Source organism: Mauremys mutica, chromosome 7 (genome assembly GCF_020497125.1).
Source record: "Mauremys mutica isolate MM-2020 ecotype Southern chromosome 7, ASM2049712v1, whole genome shotgun sequence".
Taxonomy (NCBI): Eukaryota; Metazoa; Chordata; order Testudines; family Geoemydidae; genus Mauremys; species Mauremys mutica.
This window is the reverse complement of record NC_059078.1, coordinates 60,997,094-61,010,045: the sequence shown is the minus strand read 5'-3', so window position 1 is coordinate 61,010,045 and position 12,952 is coordinate 60,997,094. Positions and strand designations below refer to the sequence as shown.

General features: G+C 42.4%; 1 protein-coding gene across 2 annotated transcripts in view; it reads right to left on the bottom strand.

Annotated features, from left to right (window-relative positions):
* Nucleotides 1-12,427, bottom strand: part of MAPK8 (mitogen-activated protein kinase 8) — a 147,188-nt gene extending 134,761 nt beyond the window's left edge. The window contains exon 1 of one of the 2 annotated variants that reach the window (XM_045024414.1): nucleotides 12,390-12,427. The gene's annotated coding sequence lies outside the window, so the exon portion shown is untranslated. Of the gene's footprint in view, nucleotides 1-12,325; nucleotides 12,345-12,389 lie in introns of those variants that run through there. The other variant, XM_045024415.1, reaches the window with a different exon arrangement.
* Nucleotides 12,428-12,952: the final 525 nt, after the last annotated feature.

Genomic DNA, 12,952 nt, shown 5'->3' with positions numbered 1-12,952 from the left:
GGCTTAGTCACTTAACTGCTATGTGCCTCAAAGTGTTAAGAAAAGTCAGTAGCAGAACAAAAAAATAGAATCCCAGGTTCTCATCTCTTCGCTTTTTTGTCTGCTTCCTCATCTAGTGATCTGGAATAGGCATTAACCTCTCAGTAATGAAAGAGAGCAGAGAGACAGAAGAGCACTGCAAGAAATATGGAGATATAAAATAGCTGAGAAAGGACTTTAGATTTAAAAAGTTAAATATTGGTGTGACAGTTCATTTTAAATATAAAAGGAAATTCCTAAAAATCTTAATTTTAAATCAAAGTTGCTTGCAGAAACCAATATGAAAGCTTAGAATGCAAGTTTGGAACTTGTCAGCTAAGTCTGTTTGTGAATATTACTTCTCATAAGTTAATTTGTACTTTAGTAATATAAGCCTCTCAGATATTTTAGTGTTCCATGAATTCTTTTGTCTAAGGTATTTATCACTAGGGCCTTATAAACTAACAACAAATTCCACTACTAATATAATAATCTTCTCATTGTCTAATCCGTCATGGCTTCCCATAGTGTGGTACAAACAGGCACAATTTTGAGTCAGACAGTAAACTTCAAGATAAGGGTCTTGATTTTTCAGATGTTTTATAGAAGTTCATTGCCCAAGTATAATGGTCTAAAAATAGGAACTACTACTAAAGGATGATATTGTGGGTTAGCAGAGCAGGATTGCTCTGTTCCTCCCTAAGGCCCTCTGTCCTAGCAGGGAAGACCTAGTAACTAGCTACACATGTTAGAAGAACCATCAGTATTTGATAAATCACATGCTACAGTGACAAGTGTGAAAAAAAATGCAAGGCAGTACTGCTTCCAGAAAAGCCAGAACAAGATCAGAACTCTGTATCATTAATGGAGAAGGACAAGGGCCTAATCATGACATTTTGTACAGCAGGAAACAAAAAATAAAGCTTTTTTTTTTTTTTTTTTAAATAAAGCAAAAAGAAGCCAGTGTGTGAATGCACCATGGGTGTGTGTGTGTCAGAGTGAAAGGCTGGTTACAGGTAGTTTATTTTACCTGATGCATCAATTTGTACATGTGTATATGTACCATCTTCAAACTTCTGTAACTATGCTATGTCTAAGTAACATTTGTATAACCATACTATTTCAAGGACCAGGGTTCCGCCAACCCCATTTCTGATCGCTAGCTCTGGACGAGGCTTAGAAGGGAGAAGGAAGAGGGAATCACTGGTTCTGCAGCCATTTGTACTTCTCCTTCAAACCATGTTTACATCTGATAGGTAGTGGGGCACAGCTTCCTCATGGATTTCAGCAGCAGATTTCAAACTGATGGAATTAGATGATATTCAATTGAATAACTTTTGAAAGATGGGTTCCAGGCTTGCCAGTAACATACAGTCACAATATTGGTGTTTAGTTCTAGGAGTTGACACAGTTACCACTGAAATAATGCTGGAATTGAAGTGGGAGGTTGGGGCTAGGAAGAAGAAAAAGCAAGTTAATAATAATAAATGATGTGATTTTATGACCTGCCAGTCGGGGGGGGGGGGGGGGGGAATTAGTGTCTACACACACTCCATTGGAAGAGATTCAGCTTTCCCTTACAGTATACATTAGGAATCAGGACCCCAATCTGTACAAAAAGTCATACACATGACTCATTTTACTCAAGAGTGTACCTGAGTGCTGGACTGGACAAGTTATATTGCCAAGCATCAGGGCTAATAATTTATAATTAGGCTTAAAAACCTGTCGCTGGTGGCTCTGTCTAGCAGTGCTTTTTTAAAATGAGTCCTACTATAGTCTTAAACTAATGAACTTTCCAGGCACCTGACCAAATCAGGCTCACCTGCACACAAAGTTTGAAGTTTTACAAGGAAGGTGTTAAGAGTTTACAGCAAAGACAAAAACAAAAAAACAAAAAACAAAAAAACCCCAACGCATTTCTTTATGAGCACTTTGATTTGCTATCACAAAAAGTTGTCAAATTATTATTAAACTGAACTAGACAACACCATTGCCTTTGTGTAGAAAGACAAACACGAGAAATTTCAGAATAAACACACCCACCCACCCACCCTAGAGAACAGGACGTAGAATGGAAGCACCTCAGCCATCACAACATGCTATCCTAATATATATATTTCCATATACACATTACATATACACATTACGGCCTTACTGCAAAGCTATTGTCATTTTAAAAGCTAAATCTTGGTCTTACAGACAAGTTATTATTAGTCACTATTGTACTGTATGCTGTAATCCTTTCTATAATATGTTTAATTAAATAAAAAGAGTTGCCAGAGGTATGTATATGGCCTTTAACAAAAAAAAAAAAAAAGCCACACACACAAATCCATAATTACAATGATTAGGCCATCCAGCTGTGCTGTAGAATTAATGTTTTTCTCCTTCTTCATCTGAAATGTACACACTCAGGAGTTAGTATGTAGTATCACAACCATTAAGTAATTTAAAGTTACATTTTCTGCCAATATCCATTATGGTATTAGTTTATGGTACCCAAGAGGAGGAGATGAATAAGAATCTAGTGTGGTCGCACATCAAGCTAGATCTATGCAACTGCAAAAGTACAACAAAACAGGCAACACAAATGTGAGGATTATCATTTTACTGCTAAGCCTATATGCAATGAAGGTTGATTGAAATACACTATGGAATATTAGCAGTATCTTTGTCCAATAACCATTGGGGAAGACAAAAGCTTAGAAACACTATTTTCTATTTTAAAACCGTTAGAAAGATTAATATATTGTGATGTACATAGTTTAGATAAATCAGTTGATCTCATACACTGTAAACTTACCCCACCCCACTTCACACACACTAATAGAAGAGGTAGGCCTCACTATAACAAAACTTGTACACAGAAATAAAAAACATCTTTCCCAAGCTTACAAAAAAATTTTTAAAAGGTAATGGTAACACCTGATAGACATTATTTTGTGATATCTTATACACATCAGCCACAGTCCATTATTAATGCTGAATACATTAGGGTAGAGTGGTGGACTTAAGATAAAGGGTGCCAGTATTTGGAGAATTTCTGGGTTTCATTCTACAGACAGTAACATATATTATTGTTTGGATATCAGTGAGTTAAGTTTATAGAGCACTTTGGGATGAGTGTTGTGTCATTGTAAAAGTGTATAAGAAGTATTTATACAAGTTACATGCAGAAAGGACACACTTAAGGCATGGCTACACTTGCAGATGTAGAGCACTTTCAGTTAAACCAGCCTTCGTAGAGCGCAGTAGGGAAAGCGCTGTAGTCTGTCCACACTGACAACTGACAGTGCACTGGCATGGCTACATTAGCAGCTCTTGCAACAGCTAGAGAGAGCAGTGCATTGTGGTAGCTATCCCTGCATGCAAGCGTCTGCAACATGCTTTTCAAATGGGGGGTGGGTGGGATGGAGTGTGACAGGGAGTGTGTTGTGTGTATGTGGAGGGGGGGAGAGAGAGTGGGTTTTTGGGGGGCTGAGAGCATGTCAGCATGCTGTCTTGTATGTTCAGACAGCAGCAGAACTCCCCCTTCGCCTCTCTCTCACACACAGCATTCCACAGTAATGGTTGCTTTGTCTCGGAGCAGATAAGCATGCCGGCTGTCAAATGGAGCTTTCAAAGGGCATATCCAAAACAATGACGAGTGGCCACTTGACTTAAGGGAATTATGAGACGTTTCCAGAGGCTGATCAGAGCGCAGTAATGCAACACCTCGTTAACACTGACACTGGGGTGCTCCAGAAGGGGCACATCAAACGTTATTCTACTCGCAGAGGTAGAGTACCAGGAGTGCTCTAGCCGTGGAATCAGAGTGCTCTATGTGCCTTGCCAGTGTGGACAGGTAGTGAGCTAGTGCGCCCGGGGCTCCTTTAATGCGCTGTAACTTGCAAGTATAGCCAAGCCCTTACAGTGCAAGAGGGATTTCAAATCAGGCTCCCGACTTTCAGGTGTCTGACAACTCAGTCACTCACTTTATAGGTACTTCAGCAGTAGTCATGGATCTGTTCCATCTCTCAGACTCCATCAGTCACAGAGTCCCTCCTTTTGTAGCAGAGTCCTTCCCAATATGTTCCTCCTTCAAAAGGCTTCTTAAATTCTAGGGCAGCATCTGGGTCCTGCTCTAGAGTAGCCATTTTGGAAATAAATGGTCAACTGGAGCACTGTTCAGCTCCTTCCTCTATGATTTGAGCAATGGGTTTCTAACTCCTGCCTGGAGATTGGTATGCCTTGATATACTCATCCAGTCACTACAACAATTTTGCATCTAGTAGATCTTATGTTTCAATTTTAAAAAAGCATCTAGCCCATCTGGTTGCAAAAATAACCTTGCTTATATGACCAGACAGTGCTGTTTTGCAGAGTCTGCAGATACTGTCTGAAGCAACAGCACTAAAAGGTATAACCTGCCCCATTTTTCTAAGTAAAGGTGTTAATGATGCTGGTTCAAAAATCAAAATTAATATTTGCTGATCATTTCTGCAGAAACATTCAGATAATGTTGGCTGTGCAAAGAACATGAGAAATTTCTGTATTATTTTTGTGAAAATTATGTTTGAATCAGTTTACTCACTAACTTTTGTACTGCTACCTACTTGAGAGCAAGGTATTAACTTCTTCCCAGAGACTGAGAAATAATCAAGGAATTGACTGGGTGCAGATCAGGTAGATATGTTTGGGTTGGGCGAATGGTTGAACAAGAATTGTGAACACGTGAATGCAGATACCTTGGAGATACAATGGACAACCAGACTACTAACTTTTAACAAGTACCAGCAAGGGATCTATTGGATGTAGATGGGAAATTATTCATCTGACCACAACCGCTTTCCCTCAGCTGAACCAGGGGTGGGGACAGTATACATGAAAACAGCATGACTGTGACTTGAGACAAAGGACTAAAAGTGTTAGGAGACAGGGATAAGTAACCTGCTCTCCCAGCAGATAGGGTAATCCAATCCAGGACTGTTAGGTAAGGCTAGGGAGGTTTGCAGCAAGCAAAATGGGAAATGACAGCCTAGGAAGGAATATTGAGGCAAGGGATCTGGGGGTCATAGTGGATTACAAGCTAAATATGAGTCAACAGTGTAACACTGTTGCAAAAAAAGCACAGGAATTTCTTCAGAGCCATATTCTACCTGCAATCTTTGATTGCAGAATATTATTGGTAGCAATGAGAGGTCTGCTACAGATGGTGGAGGGTGGAATACTGCTGCCCCAGCCCAGGGGCCTTAAGTGTTCATTTGTTTTTTTCCACAGCATGACACCTCTGGCTAAGTCTATACTTTCTCTTTTCCAGGTTGCTTGCAGCCTATACTTTTCAGGGTGCCTTTTAACCTTATCCTACATGGATTTAGGGACTGTGCCTTTTTGTCTGTCTTTTTATGATGTATACAGGCATTCCGAAAGTTTTCAATGTGTTCTTTTTCCTGCTTTTATTATTATTTAACTTCAAAAACATCAGCAATGCTAACTCTGGTTTTACTGGAGAACTTTGTGGATGTCTCAGGGATGCCTATACTGCAGCGTGAGGAATGACTGCAGCCCGGGCAGATACATACGCACTAGCAGGGTTAAAAATAGCCATGTAAATGTGGCAGTACAGGCTTTCAGCCTGGGCTGTACATGCATGCTGGGGACCCTGGACACCTACTTTGTCTGAAGCATGTGCTCTCACATCTACACGACTATTTTTAACTGTGTTAGTGTGTATGTGTCTGCCTGAGCTGCTATCACACCTCACACTGCACTATAGACATACCCTCAGAGTATTTGCATTGTGTGCTCTCACATCTTAACAGACTTCCTTTCTACTCAATGTTAATTGCTAAAGTTAAACAAGTTTTAACAGAAAAACCACTGAAACAAACCCGAAAGGCAAACAGTTTAACAGTCTAAAAATTCTGTTCTCAACTACTCAACCTTCACTCTCTTGTGATCTCATAGTTAAACTAATTCTCAAGTCGTCATAGAATCTTCAAGGATAAATGAGACCTGAATTTCCAATAAAGAGTAGATAGAACTACCTGGATTGTTTTTTTGTTTATTTTAGTGAACAAACCCTCAAGGCCTTTTTTATAGATCATAAAGAACATAATTTCAATTGTTTTTCCTTTGAAGGTGACCTTCATGCTACCTTTTTACCAGCCTCAAACAAGGTGATATACAGTCTTTGGGTTTTCTATAGTACCCAAGTCAAACATCGGGAGCTCTAAGAGCCATGCAGTGCCCATTTGTATAATGGCACTCTACGTCTGCAAACTGACTAGTCAGCAACAGCTCTCACCCACATTCAACTCAAAAGTAGATAGAAATAGATTGTGCCTGGAGAAAGGGGAAAATATCAAGCAGCTCTCAATACATTTGCATTTTACATAGATAGGAAGTTCTCATAGGAACATGCAAAGTCACACAAACACCTCATTTTTAAAAGAGATAATACAGACTGAACATACAAACAGAGCACATTGGGCATACCCTTCAGTTCCATATTATAGTTCCATTTAATTAAAAGGAACATCATCATCTGGAGCTGCAGTCATCAATATTTACCTCCAATAAATTGCAAGAACTGAACACTTCAAACCATCTTATTGTCAACATGCCCCCATGAACCACAGAATCAGATTCCAGTAGATAAACTGAGTCACATATTTCATGCCAGGGGTGGGGCAAAGAGAGAGAAAGGCAGTGTCTCTAAGGTTATCTACTATGCATAGATATTAGAGGAAGAGATTAAATAAAGATGACTTGCCACTGGAATTCCAGTGGAAATCTTTCCCTGGAGGGAGGCCTTAACTATCAGTTTCTAAATATTATAAGATACCATTAAAATATGCTATTAGTAGTACAGTACTCCCTAGGAAGAATTAAAAAAACTATAATTCTCTTTATAGACAAGTTTCCTCCTGATCCAGAACATTCCGCAAAGACAATCTGGATCAATTTTAAATTACTTTCTTCCATAGAGATAAATGAGGATGATGTAAACAGACACATCAGCACAAACATCACACCCTAAAGATAACTATTATAAAAGCATAGCAGCTTTACAAGGAGGAATTCTCTGCCTTTTCAAGGATAATTTCCCCAAGATTTCCCTCTGATTGTACCCCAACTTTGTTTCAAATATTTCCAAATTTATTCTACTTCAGGGGCACATACTAACAACATGCCACCCTGCAGCCACTGCTCAAGTCTGGGAGCAAAAGAACTCTGCCAAAGCTTCTGGTGATTGTTACTTAGGCCTGGTCTACACTGGGGGGTGGGGTCGATCTAAGGTACGCAACTTCAGCTACGTGAATAGCGTAGCTGAAGTCGAAGTACCTTAGCTCGAATTACTTACCCGTCCTCACAGCGCGGGATCAACGTCCGCGGCTCCCCCGTCGACTCCGCTACAGCCACTCGCTCCGGTGGAGTTCCGGAGTTGACGGGAGCGCATTCGGGGTTCGATATATCGCGTCTAGATGAGACGCGATATATCGAACTCCGAGCAATCGATTGCTACCCGCCAATCCGGCGGGTAGTGAAGACGTACCCTTATTCTTAAATTCTAAGATTAACATACTTTCAGTGAAGTTTTTCAAGACAAAACAAATTAAAATGGCTCAGGGTATTGGTAATGAGATAGGGAGCCCTTCACTTCAAAGGCTGATCTACTCACAAAATTGCACTAATTTAACTTAAAGAGTGATTTTATACCAAGTTACTTACATCGGTGCAGCTTTGTAGACAGGCAGCCATATCCATTTTAATCTATTTTCTATCAGTTTAGCTTCACACACAGCCAGTTTTTTACTGGTGTACACCCATAGGTTTGCACTGGTTCAACTAAATCAGTAAAAGTCCTCTGTACAGACAAGCCGTAAGTCACGAGCTCACATCTGTTCTAGGTCAATATTCAGTTCCCTACATGACATGAACAGGTGTTTCTCCTAGTCCAAGTCACCACACTTTCAGTTTGACCTCTATGGTGGGATTAGAAAGCGAACACTTCTCAGCATTAAAGGGGGTTCTTCCATAACCTCACTGAGGTATACCAGCAGAACAGAGTAGTGCAGGGGGAAGTAATGAGGCTGCCTATGGTACATCTATCCTGAAGCATTCCAGAGGCCACCAACCTCACATGTTATCTTTCACTAACACTAAATTCACTGCTAAAAAGAGAAGATTTGCAAGAGAGAACAACTGAGATTTCTGGCTTGCCAGACAATGCATTTAAAGAGGTAGTGTCAATTTAACTTTAGCTCAGACTTTTGCGAAGACAACCAACAGAAGCATTCCCAAATCTTAAAAAGACGCATAAATGGAAACAGTTGCTTTTAACAAATTATTTCTTGCAGTGTTTGAAAGCCTAATGTCCCAGTATTAAGAACACTGAGTGTAAACAATGTCACTGATTTTTCACTGTCCAAGCTGAGATAAATGCAGAACAAGAAGCATTCACAGTTTCAATTGGATTTTTAAAATCTCAGTTTAATAACCAATAGATAGATATTATTAGTAATAGTAGATATTATTTTGAAGATTAAATATATTATACCCCTTCTTAAAAGGGCACCTAGGCCCAAAAAGAGAGTCAGCAGCATAATTTGTCAAAGAATATACAGTACATTTCTACTCAACACGAGACCCCCTCCATCACAACCTAGGAGAGATCAAATCTAAGAGAAATATACTAAACTGTCTCAACATACCACCAATAAGATGTTAAAAGAAAAAAAAACATAATTACAGTGATATATGAACACAACACTATCTGATCATTCACAATCGGAAAGTTCAATGTGCACTCTACACATCTTGTAGAACAGTCTGTAAGAACTGAAATAGTACTTATAGTTGAGAATCAAAGGTAGCAAACTGACGTTGAATAGATGGAAAGAACTACAATCCCAAATGCTTCTATAACATTAACACGTTGCTTAAAACAGCCACATCAAAATCTAATCTCTGTAGCTGAAGAACCGCTGCAGAACACATGCCACCCATAAGACATGAAAGTAACTTAAACTTGTTATATGTATTCCAGATGGAGAACCAAAACATTGCATAATTATGTTGGGAGAATGGGGGGTTCCGGTTAGTCAAAAATTCCAGTTAACTAAGAGTTACACTTACAAATGGAGGGAGGGAGTTTGGGTGCGGGAGAGGGCTCAGGGCAGGGGGTTGGGGCAATGGAGGAGTTTCGGGGTGCCGTATCCAGGCAGCGCTCACCTCGGGCAGCTTCCCACAAGTGCCAACACGTCCCTTGGCTCCTAGGCAGAGGTGCAGCCAGGTGGCTCTGTGTGCTGCCTCGCCTGCAGGCACCACATCTCCCACTGGCTGTGGTTCCCGGCCAATGGAAGCTGCAGAGCCTGCGCTCAGGGCAAGGGCAGCACACAGAGCCCCCATGGCCATTCCACTGCCTAAAAGAAGAAGGGACATGTCACCACTTCGGGGGAGGCATGTGGAGTCAGGTAGGGAGCCTGCCGGCCCCACACCAACCAGACTTTTAATGGCAACCCTACTGAAGATTTGTATTGGGAGATATCAGAAATGCCAGTTTCTAGAGCTTTCTGGTTGGTAAAGTGCCAGATAACACAGCTTTTATTTGTATAATGATTAAATTTGTTAAAATAAGATACCTGACCTTATAAGCAAGTCCACCTAATAGATTTGCCAAATAAATTGTACATGCATTTCTACAAAGCTTCAAAAACACTGCTCCCTAAAATTAGCATGTTTGACAAATTGTACTTTTTCCTAGAAAACCCTTTTGTGCCTTTTTTAGAATCATTTTCCTACTCTGGAAAGTGAATCTAAAAAATGGCATTGTGAGGTTTAACATTTGATCTCTCTCAGCAACTCCAGTTCAAATTTGCTCAGTATACAAAAACAGTCGTCCCCCACCCCCGTCTTAATTGTCAACCCTGAAAACTGACCTGGAATCTGAAAGCCAAGCTGGGTTCCTTCTGGCTCCTGAATCATCAGCAATGAAGATTCTACAGTCAGAAATCTGGTTAGCAATTCTGTCAGTGATGATGCACAAACCAGAAGTGAATCCTGCTCATCCTATCATTGCTGAATTGGCTCTGCAGGGCCAACAGGAGTAAAACCTTAATAGTCAGTTTATACAACCAAAATAAAACAGGCTACAGAACTATGTTTTAAACACCCGATTCACCCAAAGAGGAGTGCATTTGCCTACAACTGTGAATATTAAACGAGTTTTTCAATGAATTAATCGCAGACTGTTACCAAAAGTAATCTCTAAACCTCTAAATAAAACCAAGTTGTAATACAAGCTTGCAAAACTCTGCCTCACACACTTGCCCTAGAGCAATTAATTTCTTTAGATGGGTGAGTAAAACATCATTTGTGTTTACATAATTATGGTCAGGCTAGGTAAGCAGATATTCTGCCTGGGCTGAAAAAATATTCATAATACTTTTGCAAGGCCGCTCTATATAACACTGAAATTCAGCAAGACTGTATAAACCCAACTATGCCACCATAACTGGGAAGAAACAAGGCGTGTGGGAGTCACATTTGCAGCTTATTAACAGAGACCAGTTAACAGACTCTTACACTTTGCATTGATGGAAACACTGCACAGAGAAATCTGAAGAAATCAGAAGCTTTCAGAGTCAATTCTGACACTACTAGAGATAAAGAGAAACTAGAGGAGGGCAACAGAAAAGCTGCAAAAAAACACTTCACTCACTTTTGACAAAAAGTATCAGGATTAAAATGCAGAAGAGACAAAAAATACTGCCAAACTCCCTAAGCAGCTGTCTTTGGAAGTCAAATATCCCAGAGGAACAAAAAGATATTTTTTCAAAAGCAGTGATTTGGAATGCTGTTACAGATCTCATTCATTTCAAATTGCTACACTCCACAGCAACTCAAACCTCTTTCCCCCCAAAAAACTTACAATAAAATACAAGTAGGTTTGGATAAAAATTAATTTTTATCTGTAAATGTTGATAAACACTGACAAAGTGAGTATTCACTCACGAAAGCTTATGCTCCAATACGTCTGTTAGTCTATAAGGTGCCACAGGACTCTTGTTGCTGATTTTACTGTAGACACAGAAACCAACCAAAGATATTTCCAAAATTTACAGATATGCCAAGTAAGAAAAATGCTGCTTGAGAACTTATTAGAGTTTGATTTAAGGATGTTTACTTTGTATATTCTGGCCTGATGTTGACAATTTGTGTTTTAATGGCTATAAAACTGTAACTTTTTGAATCTCAATGTCCACAGTCATTAAATTATTGTCTGACCAGCCTCCACCATTTCACACAATTGTGAACATTTAAATCGATCGAAGTACTTTAAAATAAAATTGATATTATGTGTCAAAATTATATTTAAAAAATCAAATTCTGCCAAGCCTACATACAGGGCAGGTATGCAAGATGAGAGAAGATCCTTCCACAGCTTGAGCTTGGGTTACCTTACTCCCAAGGAGAAAAGTCCCACTTTTGTGCATTATAGCTATGCTTGTACTTCCAGACCAACAAAGAGATATTCCTCCTCTCTCTCCCACCCTCAAACATATCCCCATATCTCCCACCCTCAAACATATCCTCTCCTGGTCCCCAGTATGTCACCCAGTCCACATGCAACAACAGCCCAGCACAGCTATGGAGAGCCATCCACCTGCTACTGGTTATGTACAAAATGCACGAGGGGTGTAAGGTGCTAAACAGATGATGAAGGTCCCTAAATCAAGGGCTGACAACAAGAACTCCATGTGTACAGGTCCCGGCCTCTGGCACCCCTTCTTCCCACCACTGTCCCCCATATCTCCTCTTTCACCCCACTATGATCACTTCTCCCTCCAGCTGCCCCCACTATTGTTACTGCACCCCCATAAGAACTAAACATTGCACCCTTTGCATGCATCCCACTAGCTGCCCCTCCCCCCCAAAAATATTGCAGCTCTCTCTTTTCAGCCGCCCCTCCCCCCACAACAACCAAATATTATTCCACCCCCTTGCAATGCACCCCCAATAACTGCTCCTCCCCATAGGACCATTACACCTACCCCTTCCAGCCCCATAAGACAAATATCATTGCATCCCTCCCCACTGCATGCATCTCCACTAGCTGCCCTTCCCCCACGGTACACACACCCCCAGCTGCCCCCACCAGAACATTATTGCACCCGTCCTGCTGCCCCTCCCCCAAAGACCCACACACTGCGCCCCCGCCCCCACAGACCCCTGTGCTGGCGCCGCGCCCCTCCCCCAGCCCGGTATCGCCTACCCCACCCCCGGCCCAACATCTACGGAGCGGCCGAGTCAGGCCCACCCCTGCGCCGAATCGGGCCGGGCTCCCCCTGCGGCCCCGGGACAGGCCGCGGCCCCGCACTCACCGCCACCGCCGCCTCCGCCTCCTGCTTCAGCCGCGGCCGCTGAGTAACGAGCCGGGGCCGGGCAGAGCCGCGCGCACAGACGCAGCGCCCCGCCCCCTGCGCCGCCGGGCCGCGGAGGGAGGAGGGAGCGGGAGCTTCTCCTCCCCCGGGCCCGAGACAGACCCCCACAGGCTCCGTGCGCCCTTCTGGGGATACCCAGCTCCGTGTGCCCCCCCCCCCGGGAAACCCCCCCAGCTCCGTGTGCCCCTCCGGGAAGCCCCGTTCTGTGTGCCTCCCCGTGTGTCCCCCACATGGCCCCCTGAAACAGACCCCCCTTGTCTGTGTGCCCCCAGCCCCCCCGTCATAGCCCCCCGAGACAGACCCTCCTGGCTTCCTGTGCCCCGACTGATCCCCCTGCTCCATGTCCCCCCCCCCCACACACACACACCCGGGACAGCCCTCCACTCCCTGTGTCTCCCGAACCGTCTCCCAAGACGGACCCCTGCGGCTCCGTGTGCCGCCCCCCCCCCCCCCGCCTCAGACATGCTCCCTCTCTGTGTGCCCCCGGGACAGCCCTCCACTCC